The following is an 11,536-nucleotide window of genomic DNA, read 5'->3' as shown; positions in this document are numbered from 1 at the left end:
CGGTTGCTATGTGCTCAAGGGTCCTACGGGGAGGGCTGCAGGCTGGTAAGACATTTACTTAGCAACAGGTGCTGCACAGGGCATTCCTCCGGCTCCCTTCCCAGTCCTTCCCTCCCTGGGATGGGAGCTGGACAAAGGGCACAGACCTAGTCTGGGTGGGGGCAACGTGGCCAGGCCAGTGGGAGTAGCCTGGCACAGCTGGAACACTGCACAGAGCAGGGGCGCTGGGGGGGGGGGGGGGAACCAACACGGGCGTGTCCCACACCTCTGGGCGATACAATGAAAGGGCAAAGAGGGAGGAGCAGAGGGAGACCAGAGCAGGAAAGGCTGAATCATAGTGGGGAGGAGGGGATGAGACGAAATCAACTGGTGCATGTGATCCCAAGAGCGCAGGAGCCAGCCAGATGGACGGACATGCAAGCCCAGTTCTCCACCCCCAAGGCTTGTAAATATTCCAGCAGCTGGGGCAATCAAGGCAGAGCTGAGCTCTCCTCCCTCAGCTCATCAGCAAGGAGCAGGGGGAATTACCATAAGACCTGGCCAGAGCAGAAGCCTGCTGCTACTAGGGCTGAGTTACCTGTCGTGGTGGCAAGCCTGGTTCCCAGTGCTCATGTTTCCCTTCCAGACCCCCACCCCACCCCACCCCACCCACCGCTTAGACTTACAGAGGCTTCACCAATTCACATAAGGATTCAGATGGAGAATACGCGGCGGGGGCAGATCCCAACCTATCACAGCGCTGTGACTCCAGAGTAACTCCCTGTGGAATTGCACCAGGGACCATAGATCAGCACCTGACCCCTTAGCTATAAAACCTTCCATCCTAACCCTGTGAGCCTAGCCCAGCTCCCTCCTTTCACCTCCCCGCTCCTTTGCATTTAGCACCAACCTCCTTTGTCCTTCCCCCGCTACGTGCCCTGGCCATGATCCTCTAGATATCCACGTCTCCAAACCTCCTCCGATTTCAGTGGAAGTTTGGAGCCTAAATACTTTGCGGAGCTGCGCCTCCATGTCTTGTGTAAGAGCCTTCTCCTCTGTAGCTCCTGCTCTCTGGAGCCCTCCTATGGCTTCCCCTTCTCTCTAGGATCACCTTCACCTCCATCTGCCTCCTCCTCACTGCCCCGTTTAACCTCTGCTTCCTGGAGGCCAGGGGTTCTCAAACTGGGGGGTTATTAAACGGGGGGTTTCAGCTGTCAGCCTCCACCCCAAACCCCGCTTGGCCTCCAGCATTTATAATGGTGTTAAATATATTTCAAGGTGTTTTGAATTTATAAGGGGGGCACACTCAGAGGCTTGCTGCGTGAAAGGGGTCACCAGGAGAAAAGTTTGAGACCCACGGCTGTGCCTTGCCTGGGAGGCGCATGCTATGTACACGTGCTGCCTTCGTGCCCGGGACTAGCCCGAGCCGCTGGAGCTGGGTACAAGCCCCTGCTGCGTTGGCGCACCGGAGCAAACACCCAGCCCTCTGCCACGCACGGCCCGTAACTGGGGCGGTTTGTACGGGGGCGTCTGTCCCATCAGCGAGGGAGAACTCAGCCAGGCAGATTTCTAACCTCTCCCCAGGGAGCCCAGCCCTGTGCCCTGCCAGAACTTGGCCCCGGGAAAGCTGGACCAGCATTGCCCTCTGGTGGCCAGGAAGGGACATTACACAGCAAGTGGCAGGCGACTGTTCTGTCAGGCTGGTTACTCCTGGCTCTGGTCCCCCTTTCTCCCCGGTCAGGTTTGACCCAGTGCCGTAGGGGAGGCCTTGCACGAGGTATTGGGCACATCCATCCATCCACTCAGGTCCTAGAATGATCTCAATCGGCATCCTGCTCCCTCTCCCACTGGTTTAGTGCCAGTAAGACGACCAGGTGCTTGGCCTGCTGCAGGCTCTGCGGGCAAAGCCACACTGTTACAGAGGGGGTTAACCGGTGCACAGGGAGGCGAAGTGATTCTCCCGAGGTCATGCAGCACGTCAGTGGCAGAATCAGGCAAAGAACCCAGGATTCCTGATTCCCAATAATAAGCTCTAGGCACCTGACCCCCCCGCCAAGAAAACACACAGCATTAACAGTTTCTCCACAAAGCAGGGGCAAGGTGGAGGCAGTGTGGTCCAGGGGCAGGGCTGTGGACAGGGAGGCAGAAGACCTGGTTCTGTTCCTGGCTCTGCCACGGACAGGCTGAAGGCCCTTGGGTAAGCCCGTTTCCCCTCCCCCACTTCACTGTCAAGGCTGCTGCAATAGTTGGTTGAGGCAGGGCTGTCATGTGCAGCCCCCAGCCCAAGGGGGCCCTGATTTTGGTTGGGACCTATAGGCACAAATCATACCCAGTGAGCCCTCCCTTGCTGTATCTACAGGTGGACCTGTGCATAACTCACATACACTTACAGGTGCAAGGTAGCACTGGCTAAGTGTCTAATCATAGCTCCCTCCCCATCTACCCTGCAATTAGACACTTGCAGCAGGCCGGTGCCACCTGACTCAGGCCAATGGGCTGTTTAATTGTGGTGTAGACATTTGGGCAGCCAAACTCTGGCACCCTCCCACCTTACAGGGCCCAGGCTCCAACGCGAGCCGGACCGTCTACACTGCAGTTAAACAGCTGCTAGCTGGAGCCCTGCAAGCCTGAGTCAGCTGACATAAGCCAGCCCTGAGTTTTTCATTGCAGCGTAGACATACCCACAAGCGCTTGGTCCATGTAGAGCAGCGGTGGTCAAACTAAGGCCCGCGGGACCGTCCAGGCCAGCCCCTCCTCCACTGTCCCCCTCCCCCACAGCCTCAGCTCGCCATGCCGTCAGCACAGGGGCCTGGCTGGGTGTGGGCGGGTGGCTGCGAGCTCCTGCCGCTCTGATCGGCCTGGTAAGGGGGAGAGGTTGGATAAGGGGCAGGTGGTCCCTAGGGGCAGTCAGATAGGTGTGGGGTCGGTCGATCGATGTGTGGATAGGGGTCGAGGCAGTCAGGGGCCCGTGGGAAGGAGGGTTGGATAGGCGTGGAAATCCAGGGGGCAGGGTCCCAGGAGGCAGTTGGGGCAGGGGGTGCCAGGAGGGGGCAGTTAGAGGATAGGGAGCAGAGGGGTTGGATGGGTGGGAGGTTCAGAGGGGGACAGTCAGGGGGTGGGAACTGGGAGGGCGCGAGGCTGATTTGGGAGGCACAGCCTTCCCTACCTGACCCTCCATACAGTTTCACCCCAATGTGGCCCTTGGACCAAAAAGTTTGGCCACCCCTGATGTAGAGCCTGCTCCTTACAGCTGAGGGAATCCTATTCCTTCTGCTCAAGGGGTGGGGGCTTAATGTTTCTGGGGGGAAGTGTTCAGGATTCAATCCCTGTCAGTGACCTATGGAAGGCTCTTACTGCTGCGATTATGGAAACCAGGTTACACTGCAAGATGGGGTGTGTACCCCACAGACTGGGGGCTGGAGGCCAATTGTTACCTGGCTGCACCTGGCAGGAGCAGGGAGGTTAGGATAAGGAGAGGAAGTGGGACTGGCTGACAGAGGAGACAGAGCAGCTGGGCAGGGTGCTGGTGTCTGGCTGGTTGGCAGGAATACGCTAGGTAGAGGACTGCATCAGGACCCAGCTCCCAGCTGAAACAAGGCTGAACACAAACTAACATGTGACGGGTGGGAGGGGAGGAATGCACAGAAATGAAAAACAAACCCAGGATAAAAGTCAACACTTCATAATTGTCACGTCCTGCCAGAAGATGTGAAAATAGGAGATGTTAACCCCCGAAAATGGCAGAACGGAGCAAGCGAAGTGTTGGTGACGTACAAAGAGCTAAATGAACGCAGGGTGCAGATCTATTGATAGAATGTACACATAAGGAGCAAGCTGAAAAACCTTCTTAAAACTGTAACTGCAGGGACAATGAAAATTACTTGTCAACTGCCTACATTCCTGACAGAAGCAAGAGGGCAATGTCTGGAATGCCACTAGGACTGGCTGAGGATAATATCAAAAGAGCATAGGTGAAGATGTAGTATTGTTTGTTAAACGGCTAGCTAGGGGAGAGGGAGAAAAATCTGCCATTGACAGCTGTACGCATAACACTTAAAGGTGGGACACTTGCAGATCTTGATACCCCATTTAGATCCTATTACTGGATATTCTCTCTCCTGTGAGCAGCTATAATTGTCAGAGGTTTGGACACGCGGTAGCCATGTGTAAGGGAACACTGAGGTGCAGTAACTATGGAGGAAATCACTCCTATGAGAGCTGTGCAGAAGGAACAGAACCTACACGCAGCAATTGCGAGGAATGCGCAGTGAAGCATATAAAGGATGGGCAGTAGCAGAACAAGCTAGAGAAGTACAAAACAATCAAAATCATTCCAAAAGTATCATACGTAGAGGCTACCAAAAGGTACCTGCAGCAGAATGAGGAGGAAAATATGAGAGAGAGGATGTATTGCTGATAGGTAAAGATATCTACAGTGTTCGTTATAGAATTAAATGCACCTTGCAGATAGGGGAAAAACCTGAAAGGATTAAAATCATCGCAAAAGCAGCAGAAAAATATCTGCTCGCTAGACTGCATTCACACAATTTTAAATGAAGGTAATAACACAGCTTAAATAACTGGTCTTGACAATCCCTAGCTGGAACGTGCAGTTTAGTAATGCAGGGACAGGAATTTAAGACAGCCATCTTTGAAACTGAAAAAAATGAAGTGGGGGGAAAAAAGCCTTATGTACACAAGAAACCTGGCTAATAAATAAATGGACGTTCAATCTGCTGGGATAGGATATACTTCAGAGAGACTGAGAGGCTCGAAGGGGGTGGGGGAGTTGTCTATATATTTATAAAAGAGGAATTTAGTTATTATGAAATGGATGTGCAGAAATTAAAGTTTTGAATATAATGCTACCACTGCACAAAAAACCACTTACATATGATTTATAATATTTATAAACCATGTAAAAATTAGTTATTTTAGAATTAGAAAAAACTAGTTAATGCCCAAAACCAATTCAAAATTTGCAGAGACTTTAATAGTCATAATGAGCTATAGGGAAGTAAGAAAGCTGACCTCAATGGTAAATACTTAGAACAATTTATTGATATGCAAAACCTGGAAATATTGAATACAGGAGCACCTACTAGATTTAATTCAGTGGGTGGATCCTTTCCTGTTTGGGATTTGAGAACTGCAACAAATTATATATAAGATAGTAAATGCAGCTGGGAAGTTCAGAAAGACAACTGAATAGAAAGTGATCACTGCCCTACACTTACTGAGTACGAAGACCAAAGAAATGTTGAAAACTACAAAAAGACTTCCTAGCCGGAATGTTCAAAAAGCTGATTGGGGCCTTTTCAAGACTGAATGTGGTAAATATGTATTTAGTAACCACAAGTGACAACATAAGAGAACAACAACAACATAATAAAAGGAATTACAGCAGCAGCCGATCTGGCCATTACAAAAAATCAAAGTGCCCCCCTGCTTAGAAATCTGGTTCCCTGGTGGAATGAGGATTGCACATGAGCAATCGGAAAGTAATAAGGCATACAAGCAAGTGAACACACAATGGACAGTAAAGGCTTAACGAATGATCAACTATGTGATCAATGGCTCCATGTCTAGTTGGCAGCCGGTGTCAAGTGGAGTGCCCCAGGGGTCGGTCCTGGGGCTGGTTTTGTTCAATATCTTCATAAATGATCTGGAGGATGGTGTGGATTGCACTCTCAGCAAATTTGCAGATGATACTAAACTGGGAGGAGTGGTAGATACACTGGAGGGCAGGGATAGGATACAGAAGGACCTAGACAAATTGGAGGATTGGGCCAAAAGAAACCTGATGAGGTTCAATAAGGATAAGTGCAGGGTCCTGCACTTAGGACGGAAGAACCCAATGCACAGCTACAGACTAGGGACCGAATGGCTAGGCAGCAGTTCTGCGGAAAAGGACCTAGGGGTTACAGTGGACGAGAAGCTGGATATGAGTCAGCAGTGTGCCCTTGTTGCCAAGAAGGCCAATGGCATTTTGGGATGTATAAGTAGGGGCATAGCGAGCAAGATCGAGGGACGTGATCGTCCCCCTCTATTCGACATTGGTGAGGCCTCATCTGGAGTACTGTGTCCAGTTTTGGGCCCCACACTACAAGAAGGATGTCGATAAATTGGAAAGAGTCCAGCGAAGGGCAACAAAAATGATTAAGGGTCTGGAACACATGACTTATGAGGAGAGGCTGAGGGAACTGGGATTGTTTAGTCTGCGGAAGAGAAGAATGAGGGGGGATTTGATAGCTGCTTTCAACTACCTGAGAGGTGGTTCCAGAGAGGATGGTTCTAGACTATTCTCAGTGGTGGAAGAGGACAGGACAAGGAGTAATGGTCTCAAGTTGCAGTGGGGGAGGTTTAGGTTGGATATTAGGAAAAACTTTTTTACTAGGAGGGTGGTGAAACACTGGAATGCATTGCCTAGGAAGGTGGTGGAATCTCCTTCCTTAGAAGTTTTTAAGGTCAGGCTTGACAAAGCCCTGGCTGGGATGATTTAATTGGGGATGGGTCCTGCTTTTGAGCAGGGGGTTGGACTAGATGACCTCCTGAGGTCCCTTCCAACTCTGATATTCTATGATTCTATGTAAAGGGGAGGCACAAAGAATTATCAAAAAGATGAAAAGTTGCAGAAATGTCTGTGGGAAACCAAAGAACGATTCAAAGCTTTCAGCAATCTAGAAGCAAATTAAGAGAGTGACTGGAATTCGAGGTAGAAATAAAATGTACAGCTGGTCTTATTGTAAATAATGAAATGGAGGTCTCCAACTGCGGGAAGGCAGACATTATAGCAGAAGAATTCCACAGGGTCAGTAGTGATATGAATGAAAGCAATGACTTTCATGGGGAGTGGGGAAAGGGTTTATTGAAAACTGAGCTTTTAAATGGCTGGAGAGAAGATACCGATGATGTGTTAACAAAAATGTTAGTTATGCAGGAGCTTATTGCAGCCCTTAGGAAAAAGAAAACTATAGCTCCAGGTAAAAAGAATGTAAGTAATGAAATGCTTCAAAACTTGTCGGAAGGTTGTCTACAGATTCTGTTGTGGTTATACAAGGACATATGGGAAACGGGACTGCTGTCAACAGAATGGCAACAAGCACTGGTGACACCATGTAGGAAACCAGAAAAGGCATATACAAGAACTGCTGCTTAGTGCCTTCACATCGTGTGTGGGAAAAATCATGGAAAAAATGACAAATGTAAGACTAGAAGAAAACTTGGGCAAAAATGATATTATAACTGAGGTACCAAGTGGATTCAGAAAAGGAAGATGCACAGTTGACCACATCGGGAGACTAGAAATGGAGGTACACAAAAGCATAGAGACCAAGAACTTTATGAGAACAGTCATCCTGAACACTGCAAATGCATGACTTACGGTGGCGGGAAGGCCTTCTATATAAACTAGCCAACACTGGAATAAAAGGGAGAACATAGGATACTGGGCTAGATGGACCTTTGGCTATTCTATTCTTGTTTTCCGACAGTGACCAGTGCCAGGTGCTCCAGAGGGAATGAACAGAACAAGGAATCAAGTGATTCATCCTCTGTCGCCCATTCCCAGCTTCTGGTAAACAGAGGCTACGGACACTTCAGAGCATGGTTTTGCATCCCTGCCCATCCTGGCAAATAGCCATTGATGGACCTAGCCTCCATGAACTTATCCAGTTTTTTTAAACCCTATTTTGAACCCTGCTGCCTATTAATTTCATTCGGTGACCCCTAGTTCTTCTGTTATAAGATGGAGTAAATAACACTTATTTACTTTCTCCACACTAGTCATGATTTTATAGAAATCTATCATCTCTCTCCTTGGTACTTTTCAGCTTGGAAAAGAGATGACTAATCTTGTTAATCTCTTTTCATATGGAAGCTGTTCCATACCCCTAATCATTCTTGTTGCCCTTTTTGTACCTTTTCAAATTCCAGTATATTTTTTTTCAGATGGGGTGACCATAACTGCTCTCAGTATTCAAGATGTGAGTGTACCATGGATTTATATAGAGGCAATATGGTATTCTTGGTCTGCTTTGGACTTCACTATCTTGAGTAGTTTTGTATCATCTACAGATTTTATCATCTCACTGTTCATCCCTTTTTCCAGATCATTTAAGAATATGTTGAATAGGACTGGGCCCAGTACAGACCCCAGGAGGACACCACTATTTACCTCTCTCCATTCTGAAAACCGACCATTTATTCCTACCTTTTGTTTCCCATCTTTTAACCACTTATCAATCCATGAGAGGACCCTCCCTCTTATTCCACAACTTACTTTGCTTAAGAGCCTTTGGCGAGGGACCTTGTCAAAGGCTTTCTGAAAATCTAAGTACACTGTATCCACTGGATCCCCTTGTCCACATGCTTGTTCACCCCCTCAAAGAATTCTAGTAGATTGGTGAGGTATGATTTCCCTTTACAAAAACCACATTGACTCTTCCCCCAACAAATCATGTTAATCTATGTGTCTGGTAATTTTGCTCTTTACTATAGTTTCAACCAATTTGCCCAGTACTGAAATCCAGTTTACCAGCCTGCAACTGCTGGGGCCGCCTCTGGAGCAGTTTTAAAAAATTTGCATCACATTAGCTATTCTCCAGTCCTCTGGTACAGAAGCTGATTTAATGATAGGTTACATATCACAGTTAGTAGTCCTGCAATTACACATTTGAGTGCCTTCAGAACTCTTGGGGGAATACCATCTGGTCCTGGTGACTTATGACTGTTTAATTTATCCGTTTGTTCCAAAACCACCTCTAACGACACCTCAATCTGGGACAGTTCCTCAGATTTGTCACCTTAAAAAAAAAAAAAAAAAAAAAGGACTCAGGTTCTGGAATCTCCCTCACATCCTCAGCTGTGAAGACTGATGCAAAGAATTCATTTAATTTCTCTGCAATGGCCTTATCTCCCTTGAGTGCTCCTTCAGCATCTCGATTGTCCAGTGGCCCCACTGGTTGTTTAGCAGACTTCCTGCTTCTGATGTACTTAAAAGAAATTTGCTGTTATTTTTTGAGTCTTTGGCGAGCTGTTCTTCAAATTCTTTTTTGACCTTCCTGGTTATATTTTTACACTTCACTTGGCAGTTCATGCTCCTTTCTATTTACCTCACTAGGATTTAACTTCCAATTTTACAGGATGCCTTTTCGCCTCTCACTGCTTCTTTTATTTTGTTGTTTATCCACAGCGGCATCTTTGGGTAGATAAGGGAGATTAGGAAGGTGAGGGAATCTGTTCTATTAGACCAACTTTTGAGCCAAGCTTGTCTCTCTCACCAACAGAAGTTGGTCCAATAAAAGATGTTACCTCACCCACCTTGTCTCTCTAATACCCTGGGACCGACATGGGTCGATAAGGCAGAATTCTATCAAAGGGGGAACGGCTTTATCCGAAATCTACAAGCTTACAAATGGAATTCTGCAAGGGACTATTAACAGCCCTACTTTGTTTTCCATTATGATAAATGACCTCCAGAAAGCGTTCAGACAGAAAAAGGTATTTCCCTTTTTGTAGACACCTACACTACACGGACTACGGAGAAATGACAAAGTAGCTAGAGAAAAGGAAATTCTCTGGAGTGTCTCATTTGTCCAAGAAGGGAAATGATTGGGTATTTAAATTCTAACTTGCTAAAACTAAGGGAATGCTTTTAACCAGGAGGAAAATTAGGGAAGACTGGAACTTGTTTCTTTATGATGAAAAAAAATTCAGATAGTTCCAAAGTTTGTTACTAGGAGTAGTGTTTGATAATAAATTAGCTTGGAAAGGTCACACACATAATAGCATACAAAAGTGTAAAAGTAGGATAAACTTACTTAGAAGTGTAGCTGAAAACAAATGAGGTGCAGATACGAAGGTACTGATGAGAATGTACAGAGCACTGAGAAAACCAGTTTTAGACTCTGGATGCCAAGCTTTTTTGTACAGCCTCAAAAACAACTCTTAGAAACTTGGAACTGCTCCAGACCCACACTCTGCAGCTTGGATGTAATGCAATAACACCACCATCAGTTGTGTGAACAATAAGTAGCCACTGGAGAAGCACCGATAAACCAAAGGATGAAACTATTAGATCTAACCTTTTGGGCAAAGGTAAAAGGGAATCACGAAAACAGAAGTAAATAAAACACTTGAGGATTGCTGGGAGCTTAGTAGACAAAACTATATGGATTGCGACAGACTTCCTCATCCAATCAGGGTCAGAAAAAGGGTAAAGGAGACATGTAGAAAAGAAAACCTGAGAACACTAAAAATTACAGAGGGACAGTTATTCCCCCATTTGTGGATTTGGAACTGTATGACAAAAGCTGAGGGAAGGATAAAACCACACATTGTGACTAAAGAAGTATCTGAATTTAGTTATGACAAATCCGGCCAGCTTTGTCCAGTCTACAAAGATGGATCAAAAGATGGCAGCACAAGCAGAGTGGGAACAGCCTTCCGTGTTCCTAGTCTTGGAATGCGGAAATCTAAAAGGCTATTGAATTGTGTGACCATTCTGATGGCTGAACTAATGGGGCTAATGTTAGCACTAACCTGGGTAAGAGAGATGTGACTGGCCATAGCAGTAATATGATCGATTTACTTGAGGCATTACTGCAATCAGAATAGGGACTCTGGAAAGCAGAAATGACATAAGAAGTGAAATAATATGCATACTTACAGAAATAATGCAAACAGGTATCTGTGTAACAGTAAGATGGATTGTAGTGCACATCAGAACACCTGGACATGAGACGGCTCACAAAGCAGCAAAACAAGCCCTAAAAAATTAGGTGGATATTACAATAGCCTTACATGGACAAGAATTTTAGAATGTGGCAACTTGCACAGTGGAGCTTGCAAAGGAAGGGCAAGAACTACACACCAAGGGAACAAAAGGATGAATGTTTTATGATATATGGTCCAAAATCGAATATATACTCTCCAGTCATGACAGAAAAAGTGATGTAGTCATTCTTAGAGTGCTAACATGTCATTGTGCCTTACATGAGATGTAAAACTTATTAAAAAGACAAAGATGGGCAGTGTAATGTGTGCAAAACCAAAGAAACAGTTTCTCATGTTCTCTAGCATTGTGGGTAATATTCTATGGAGAAAGTTTCTTTATGAAAAATTGAGCCAGTTTGGGGTGACTAGAAAGGGTTAAACATCCTGCAAAATAAATAACCCTCAAAAGACATGTGGGGAGATGTTTGTGTTTTTGTGTATTTACATATGTATGAGTAGGGTGGACAATGTAACCAACAGTTCCTGTCTATGCTGTATTCTGATACTTCAGAGGTCAAAAGAACATCCTATCATTTAAATAATTGTAAACACGGGATATCTCTGTATTCATCTCTCTTTGAAACGTATAGCAAATAATCTGTGAATGGTGGAACAAGCAAATTGCATTATGTTAATTCTATAATTAAGTACTGGTGATGGACCTCCTTCAAAGTCATCCTAATTACATTTTGAACTCCAACTTGTCAAAAAGGACATGAAATTGGATAAAAGATCCTTGGGTCCTGATTCTGTCATCTCAGATCTGCTTAGGCTTCGTCAG

This window comes from Caretta caretta, chromosome 27 (assembly GCF_965140235.1).
Source record: "Caretta caretta isolate rCarCar2 chromosome 27, rCarCar1.hap1, whole genome shotgun sequence".
In the NCBI taxonomy this organism is placed as follows: Eukaryota; Metazoa; Chordata; order Testudines; family Cheloniidae; genus Caretta; species Caretta caretta.
The sequence above is the reverse complement of the archived record's forward strand: the minus strand, read 5'-3'. Positions refer to the sequence as shown.